The sequence below is a fragment of the Tympanuchus pallidicinctus genome, unplaced genomic scaffold (assembly GCF_026119805.1).
Source record: "Tympanuchus pallidicinctus isolate F22 unplaced genomic scaffold, pur_lepc_1.0 scaffold1, whole genome shotgun sequence".
Lineage (NCBI taxonomy): Eukaryota > Metazoa > Chordata > Aves > Galliformes > Phasianidae > Tympanuchus > Tympanuchus pallidicinctus.
Window position 1 is genome coordinate 64,396,970 of NW_026294618.1, and position 9,850 is coordinate 64,406,819.

General features: G+C 39.6%; 1 long non-coding RNA gene across 1 annotated transcript; it reads right to left on the reverse strand.

Moving 5' to 3' along the window:
• Nucleotides 1-232: 232 nt before the first annotated feature.
• On the reverse strand, nt 233-7,096 carry LOC128082084 (uncharacterized). Its single transcript, XR_008207545.1, has 2 exons — nt 7,036-7,096; nt 233-3,729 (listed from the first exon to the last, which is right to left on the reverse strand). It is a non-coding gene; the product is annotated as an uncharacterized LOC128082084 (long non-coding RNA).
• Nucleotides 7,097-9,850: the final 2,754 nt, after the last annotated feature.

Consider the following 9,850-nt stretch of genomic DNA (forward strand, 5'->3'; position numbering starts at 1 on the left):
GTTCAGTGGTTGCGTGTCATGTGCCCATGTCCTCCTCATGGCGCCTGTGTGGGGAGGGCAGATGGCCACACAAGGGATTTCACAGCATTCCAGCTATAAAACTTTCTGCCCCCATGTTCTGGAGAAAATGGGTCCAAATCTATACTGCACACAGAGATCCGTGCTCTCTGCCAGCACAGTTATCCCACTAGATTTAAAGCTGATCTGTTGCAAAATAAAAGACTACTTGAACTCTGGTTTGTATCAGGTTTTCATTGCTAAGAAGTAAATCTTGCAATGAAAGCCCACATTTTACCAATATAAGAATACTAAATGAAAGCAGTGCTGATACAATAAGTATTAAATCAGAGGGAATAAGTAAAACCCACTTTATCCTCTTCATAATCTTCTGAGCACACAGACAACCAACTGAGTTCTCACAAGTTAACTCTGTGCACTACCATATGTGGGAGGAGGTTGAAGAGACAGCTCTGAGGAAGGATTTGTTGAGGGACGTTTTCTGAGGGAGTTCGCAGCAATGGTGCATGCGTCTGTTTGAGGACGATTACACATGACTGCTGGCACACACCAAACTCACTGGATTAAAGAGTGCTGGAGCTCTTCCCTTGCTTTTAAAGCTTCTGCTCTCTGTGTTTTGAATAAGTAAATACATTGCTTTTTGGAAGCAGACTTTTACCAATCTGCAGGAACAAGAGTAAAAATTTCCAAAAATTCCCAGAGGATTTAGAAAGTCTTCTTGCTTGTAACAGATGTGTCCCAAAGTCCCACCACAAATCAGAAAATGGTCACCAAATTACACTCATTCAAACTCAATATGCAACCAGCAGTGAGCCAAGAGAGGAGAAATGAGGTGGGATGTTGGACTCAGGGTCAGTAGCACAGTTTTGCAGGAACACAACTAGGGGCAGAAATCAGATCCTTGATGCCTCCAGCTAATGCCTAATAGTCAGTTGCTGCAGAGCAAAATAAACTCAAATTCATAAAACATGACTTATGTTTGGGCCTGACATGAATGTTGAAAATGTTCTTGTTGCAGATTCTGTACCATTAAGTTAAGTAATGGTTGTTCAGCCTTGAGTTATGGTATATAGGAAAGATTTGCAACCCCTGGAGCCAGTATGCCCATGAAGATATAAAGACTGGTTTCCTTAGAAGTATCTTTCTCAGAGCAGCATAAATCTCTGCCTGTGGGTGGCCACTCTTTACATGTGTAGCCATCAGAAACAGCATTGTCAAATGCTATGCAGGAACCACAAAGTCAGACTCATAAAGATTTGCCATTAATGATATAATGCATTGTCAGGAGATTAAGAGATTAAGAGTATAAACAGTATCTCTGATCCATTAAGGCATTGTGAAGGTCTTGGTTTAAAGCACCACTTGAATCTTTCCTAAAAACAGAAAAAGCAAGAAAATGTCAGTAGCATATGAATTAGACTTGAATAAATAAAGGCATTTAGAAAATGGAGCCACTCCTTGATGAAATCCTTTTAAACATTTAGTAATCAATGGGATTCATTATGTTGTAGAGTAGTGAAGGGAAAAAATGATAGCATAGAAAGGAGAGTTTAACTACCTCAGATGCAAAAACATCCTTCAACCTTCACATACTGGCAACCAACAGAAATACATCATCAGTGCAGCAGCATTATGTCAAGAGAAACCAGTACAGCTTTCTCCTGTTTCTGCATTTCTTCTGCTAGTCACATCTTACAGGACACATTCTTCAGGACACATCAGTGAGGCAAATCTGTACTTTAAACTTTGATGGTGTTCTTTCAGTTCTGCATCTCAAAAAGGAAGGCTGGTTTTAGACAAAGCAATGTGTTAATTGGAAACTGATGCTGGCATTTTCTGGAAAAAAAGTCAATAATCATCTAATCTACTTTCAGTATCTACACTAAAAAAGAATGTAATATGTAAACGTACGGTATCAACTCCCATCAATTATTTCAGTGCTTTTTATCTTTGAATTTTAATATTATAAAACATTAGTCATAAATGCACACAAAAAGTGTTTATTTTCTTTGAAAATTAGAGCATTTTTAACATTCTTAGGAACTGATATTTGTTAGGAGCTGCATCCAGCTCTTGAAATATTAAAATCAGCATGATCTAAATGCATATTTATATAGCTCGAAGTAGGAAGTTTAATCAATATGTTATTCTTTGTCTAAAGGATTAACTTTTTCCCTTTGTCACGTCTGACTTTTTAAAATATCAGCCTCCATGCTGGGAAGACTACTTTAGCACAGAAGATGAAATCACTCAATGACAAATGTTCAGTCTACTGCCATATGCTATTCTTCCAAAGCCTAACTGCAAACTTCATCCTTCATCAGCAGAATGCTCGCCAAACTGCTTAGTTACCGAATGTGTTTGCATTTGTGTTTACAAACTGAACACATCCCTTCCTTCTTTTAATTAAAGAAAAAAAAATTATTGTAATTTATTGAACTAACCCTGTACACTCACCAGCCAAAACAAGGGAATATCCTTTTTCAGCAGTCACCTGAATTAGTGAATGCACTTCTTCACGGATGGACCCCAGTAGCTTCTGCTGCACCCCATGTCAGTGGAGGAACTTCCACCCGCTCAGGAAAGATTCATCTCCTCTGAACAAGAACACAGTGTATTCCCTACAGGAAAGTCAATCTGTCTTCAACAGCTGCATGTTTGTGGTCACTGTGAAAGCCCCTGCATTTGTAATCTAAGTAAAAGTGATAATTCTTGCTTTTCTAACAGGGTTACTGTGAAATGACTGTTTATGTTCGTGAGGAAGTCAGATATCCAGTGAAGGCTGCAAGAAAAATGCATACCAATAACCCAGAGGTGCAACTCTACAGAGGATGCTGAAAACTGCCAGGAAGGAAGCTTCAAATGTGGAGTAAGTAGACCCAGCTCTGGGAAATGCCAGTGGGATCCAAAGGTTTAGGAGGAAGTCAGCATTTGTATCTCTTGACAGCTGATGAAAAACAAAGAAAAAAACCCAGTGTCATCGTGTTACAACAGAAGAGGCCAACCAAAAATGACAGACCAACTGACTGGCTAATATTGTAACATCATATTTTCCAGAGAGGCTATGTTAGAAAACAGAAGTGCACTTTAGGGTGAGTCCTCATCAGCTTTGATTGTCTGAATTGAAGCAGAGCCTTTGACGAAGAGCCACAAGCACTCATGCAGCGCTATGACCTTCTTGGCATAAAACACAGCCAAATGGGGAGGAAATGGGCTCTTTTTGCTCCTTTCCTTTGCGCGTTTCTTTGTCCTTACTGGAGAAGTGGCCCCTTGGTGAAACACATTTTAACAGATGCAGTATCAGTGGCTCATTTATCTAAGCACCAAAATTTCCCCATTGTATTATCATCTTTCTCAGCATACATTATACCCAATTAAAAATTCCTAATAGGTCTGCAGGGAAGAGTCCTTTGTTGAACAGTCAGTGGCAAAATTTCCATCCATTTCAGTAGGGCTGGAATTTTATCAGATCTCTCTCATTCTGTGGGCTTCTTCTGTTGGGAGGGGAGAATTTGTGCTCACTTCTATTCTTGCAGGCTAGTACCAATGTGTGTTCAATTATATCACACTGCTTGGTTCTGCACCATTCTTTAGGTGTACTTCTGCACATTCATTATCCTCTCAGTGGAAAAAGTCCTGTGGTCTTTGGATTTTGCAGTTCTTTTTGTATGACTTAGCCTACATTTCAAAGTACTTTGTCTCTGGTGTGACCTGAAATAAATTAAAAGGTACCATATGTGAGAGGATTTAAAAAAAAAAAAAGTACATACATTACCAGAGGTTAATATGCAGGAATAAGTCTCATTTGGTGGCTTTTTCCCCACAGAAATCCCATACTTGAGGTGAGATACTCAACAAAGTTGGCAGTGAGATATTTCTTTTTGTTTCCCCTTTTCATATGCAGAATAAATTAGAGGATAAAGTGTAATGATGGGAGATGCAGATGAAAGTAGTGGCTCAAACCACTGTAACCCAAGGTTGTCACGGTTACCCATACCCAGCATGTTGGTGGAAGCTGCTGCAGCCTCTCAGAGACAACGAGAGCCACTGTGTCCCCAAACATCCAGTGCAGTGAGGCACCAGTCACTTGGAAGATGGCAATGCCATGTGCTGGTGAAGGTCTGATCTGGATGTCCCTATGTTCCTTTCCAGCAGCCAACTTAGCTCATGAAGAACCTCCGGGAGACTTTGGAGCTGCCAGCTCTGATAATGGCTTAGAGACATGACAAAGATGGCTCAGCCTCCAACCACACTAGACACCACAGGTGGTCGACAGGCCTGGCAAGGCCACTTTATTTTTAATATGCTTTCCTTAGAATCAGGAAGAAAAAAACATGAAGATAAAAGCTGTGTTAAAAGCTAAACAGATACAGGCAACACTTTGCAAAGGCAGTCTGACTTCAGGATTAGATCATTCTAATAAACAAAAATAACAGCATTTGCCAAAATACTTGCAGTGTTACGTCTCACTTTAGCAAAGGAACACGGACTGAAACCTGCATTCTTACTGCACCCTCATTGTCTTCTATAAAATCAGATTTATCTTGTTACCTGGTTATCACATGATCAAGCAATCAGTTAAATTAAGCTATCCTTAATTGATATTTATTTCATTTGCGTGCCACAATTAAACTGAGAAACAAGTTAAAATTAATGTGAACAGGAACTAAAAAAAGGAGTGACACTTTGTTTTTACAAAATTCATTCAAATGCAAATTACTCTAGATACCTGTTTGAAGAGCTTTTGTCACAGGTGGAACAACTATCTCCAGTCTATGTTTCAGACAATATCTTGCATACATCTTATATACAAGGGTTGCATCTGACCAAATGAAGTGCTAAAAGTACATAGAGAAAGGGAAGGAAGAAGAAGTCAATAAAGAAGCTTCTGATTGAGATTAAGAATTCAGGAAGTATAGGTATTGAAATTGAAAAGGCAAGAAGTTAGGAGAAAATGGAGAAAGTTTTCTATCACTATAGAAAAAGCAGAAGGGCCAAAAAGGGAGTCCAATGGGCAGCATGAAGGTTGAATTGAAGGATAAGTTTGACCAGGAACAAAACCTGAGCTTTGACTGAGGTGGTCATCTTGAGTATGCAATGGCTAAGAACAGTGGTAGATAGAAAGAGCTGTTACTCTAAACCACAGTGTAAGTAAATTTGAAAGAAAATATTGCAGGAAAAGTAAATTGAACATACACTCCTCCCTAAATTCTGGAAAAGCTAGTCTTTGGAACTGGGAAGTGGTGAAGCCAAAACAATTAAAGGTACAGTGACAAGAGGAAAAGGGAATAAAACGTAACGTGGATTGATTTGATTTTTGGTATACAATACTTTTGGAAGATGGTAGATCCATTATTTTGGCCTTGAGTAAAACATTTTCTTAGGGATGTAATGCTTGAGGAAATTATTACAAGAGGCAGTACATTGGCTGAAAACAGAGAAGAACAGACTCCACAGAAAGGGCATGATTGTACTGATGGGAAGTTATTAGTGGAGCTCATCCAGCAGAAAATATTGGATCTTATGGTAACACTTTAGCAATGATCTATATGGTTTAACTACAGTTCATCATGTATTAATGAAATTTGCCACTAAAAGAGCACGGAAAAAAGCTGCCAAGAGAGGAGGACTGTAATATCATTTGGGAAAAACTTAATGAACTTGAAGTCTGGAGCAACAGAAATGGAACGTATGCTTAGGATCTAATAAGAGGGGTATCTGCTACTGTCCAGGAGATCATTTGTTTGGAGCTGGAAGAAAGACTTCAGTGTATTATTTAGGGCAATTTGAAGCCATGGATGTGATGCATCTATAAGAAAGGCAGACATGATCATAAGATGAATCAAATATTTCCCATACAAGAAGTGATGAGTCAATTAGATTACACAAAAGCTGTTTGGCACTCCATCTGTAATGCTGTGCACAATTTTGGTTACCCCCATTCTAAAAAAAGTAAGTGAAATTGCAGCAGTGCAAAGAAAGACCAGCAGGGAGATAAAGTGACTGGAGAAATTATTCTACATAAAATGAACAGAAAAGCAAGGTTGAATATGTGCAATTGCTCTCTAAAAATGCATCAATGAGAAAATAGCAGGAAGAATTGTTAGAAGAAAGAGCAATAGTAACATGGAAAACCTACTGAGTAGAACTGGTGGAACTTTTAGCCATATGTGAGACAAGATGTGGAACAACCATGTAGGTTTCAAATAGAGTCTGATCTAGGTAAATGTTTGATAAGAACAGTTATCAAACTAGTTGCTTTCAGTTGGAGTAGATACAATTCAACAACCAAAAGACCATTTCCAGACCTGTGGTGTGATATTGTGGAGCAGATCATGACCCTTAAATGTAGACATGAGGAAAGGAGAGGAAAGGATCAGATCTTAGGCTGTTCAAACTTAAGCACAGGTCTGCCTGGGTTGAACAGTGAAGATGCAACAGAAAATGTTAATTCTGAACTTCAACACTTTTTTCACTGCAAAAGGTCACTAGCTTCAAACACCACCCAAGACAGCTGTGTTGGAGTTTTTCAACCAAGCCCTGAACTTGCAGCTTTGTTTCTGACTGGAGCTAAGAACAGAGGACTGCTTGAAAGAAGTGTTTGGAAGGAATAGGAAGAGTGGGAGAAAAAAGTTGTGTGTGCCAGGCTGGTTGGAGAGGACGCAAGAGAACATCTCAGGGATAGCATAACGAAGAAACAGTAGTTTCAGGCTAGGAATACCTGAAAATCAACAGGGAAAAGGATGAGGAGAGTTGGCATGTAGCAAAAGATCAAGCTCTACATATACATATCTCTTCTTAACGTATTTATTTATTTATTTATTTATTTTGGGGGGGGGAAGGGGGAGGTGGAGAGAGAGAGAGAAAGAGGATAGAAATGTATATCTCCTGTGGGATTTATTGTTATTTTATTTTGTAAGGAAGTGGTCTGCATTTCAGCTGATTGTTTGCAACTGGAAGGAAAAGGTTGGATGTGTTTAGAAATCCTCCAATACATATTACAATCCTGCAACTCACCTTCACTGTGCCTCTGCTCTGAGTGAGTCACCGACACACATAAAAGAAAAGGAAGGAAGTGCTGGGGTTAATGAAAAACAGCCTGCTTGGAAACTTAATTCTAATGATAATGATTAAAGAAAACAGAAGATAAAGTATTCCTTCCAAGCCAAAAACACTGTTCAGAGCAAGCAAAAATTAAAACAGGAATAATTTATTCCCCACAGCATTGCAGAGGAAGAAGAATATAGAATAAACACTATGCAATGAGAAGCTCTAGATTCTGTTTGTCAGCAGCAATGGGAATTGTACACACTGATAATGGAAGCAGCCTCTGAATGTGTTAGTCTTTAAGTGGGTCTCCACACTAGCCACAGTAAGCTGGTGGCAGCCCTGGGGTGAGGATGAGGACTCCCAGCACCAGACTCAGGTGGCTGTGATGTGGCATGGAGGCTGCCACCAGCAATGTAGACCAGAGCTGTCTGGGGACTCAACAAGAAATTATAATAGTATGACACATTTAATCTGCCAGGGAAACAACTGACCAACACCTGTTAGAGCCATGGTACGCCTCGCAGCCTGACATCCCTTTAAGGCACCAGTGATTCCGTGAAGCTGATAGAGAAAAGCTGGTTTTTACCTTCTGAGATACTGACACCTTTGTTACTTCTCCAGAGCAGCTCAGATGCAGAGAAAGCAAAAACTGCACAAGATAAAGCCTGCATGTTTTTTTCAAGACTGGTGTTGTTATCTATGGCTACATATCTCACACTGATACAAGGATATCTGACTTAAAGCTTCTTGGGTTATCCTATAAATACTATAATTCTTTTGCAAGAGGACAAAGTTAATCACTTTTGCTTCAAAATTATAAAAGCAGAAATAAACACATAGTGAAGAAGGGATCCACCCTGAAGTCTGTTCCCCTAATATGTGCTAAAAATATTTGGGTGGCTCTTGCTGCAGCCCCATGGAGTAAAGTCATTATATGCTCTTGACTTTTATGTAATAAATTTAGTATCATGCATGTTATGATAGTTTCATACCCCAATTGACATAAACCACTATAAAACCTCATATCTGAACTCAGATCAAAAGAGATTATGCATTTGTCAGACAGATGCTTTTTATTCAGTCCTTTCAGAAAAGCCTGGAATTTCAACTGCAAGCTTTCTTGGGATTTTTTGCAGTTAACTGGTCATCCACTGAGCAGCCTGCATCTTTCCAGAGGTTGTTGCAGACCTTACGAGAGCCAGAAGAAAACTCATTTTCCGTAGCTCATTTTTTCCTAGGGAGTCTTGCATTCCAAGGGTTTAATAGTCTGAATTCTATATACGAAATCCCATCTTCTAAATGTGTTTCCCATGAGAGATTTTTTTATTTTTTATTTTTTATTTTTTTTGCTACATAAATACTTTAAAGCAGTCATTACTGTAAGAAAAACACTATGAAAGGAGAAGCATTAAAATGGACAATAGAAGGATGAGGTAATGGTGTCATAGTTTCCCAAAGGCTGAGATATTCAAGAAGCCTACACAAATAAGTCATTCATTTAATAAAGAGGGTTCATTTGAGCAAAGTACCAATGTTTTGCTGGAACCTGAAAATCCCAACCTCTAGTGACCACCAGCTGCTCTTGACTCAAGTCTTCACAAGGTGTGATGCTCTCGCACCAGAAAAACCATCTGGAAAACAGGCATGGTGTTTATGACAATACTGATAATTGTCACAATTTCTGACAATACCAGCAATCATGGGAGGAGTTCACCATGACCACAAGCAGCAAGTGTCCTTTATCATAAGCCCAGCACATGGAATTACTTAGATCAAAATCAGATCTTTGATCTTCTCTTCTCCATACCTGTAGGGCTGGGACTGAGCACTGGGACTCTGAAACCTTTTTTAAATTGACTTCTGCTCCTAAATCTCTGTCCTTTTTTAAAAGCCTGCTACCCAAGATGTCAGTCGCTACTGGAAGTGTTAGTGAAGATGTGCCAGCAAAGAACTGCTGAATGTAAACAAATCAGTGTCTTGCCTGTCACTCTCACCAGGCACACACAGCAGATAACCTGATTTCCATCTCCTGCAAAACTGGCAAAGTGACAGAGCATGGGTGAGACAAATAGGAAGAACAGGTGTATCATTTGGCTTTTGCAGTGTTATTCACATCTGTCCTGATCCAAGGATGTGAGTAAGCAAGTCTGCAGGTGAAGCTCAGTGAGATTTCTGTGTGGTCCACAAGTAGCAGAAGGCTCTTCTGTTTCCACCTCAGTCACCTCAGTCTCCTCGGCTGTACAAAGGCAATCACACAGTCCTGAAAGACTCTTACAGACATGTCCCTAGTGGGAAGAGCCACGTAAAAGGTGAATGGAACTTGGACTTGGCCATGATTCAACCATTCCTTACATGCAGACAAGGGCACTGAAATGTGCAGAAGAGCGTCCCTGCCTAAAACATACTTTTTTGCACTCAGCAACAAGTTAGAGATCAGTCCAGATGTACAATGTCATCTTTTGGTTACCATCCATAAATCTCCAGCTTTCCATACTCCCAGCCAAATCTATGATACTCTGGATCAACCTTTGGTAGAGGAAGAATGGGAGACACCTTATTATTTCATAGGCAGTAACCTGCAGGTTGCCACAAAGGATAGTAGACATTGTTTATCTAAATCTATAAAACTCATAAGTCTTATCATGTGTGTCAGAACATACCTTCACTGAAGCTCTGTTACATTGGCTGTAAGAAAAATAACTCCACCCTGAAGGGACAACACTTGCAAATTTTGTGACACTAGTGGAACTTCTCCATTTCTTCATGTAAAAAAAAGGTTGCT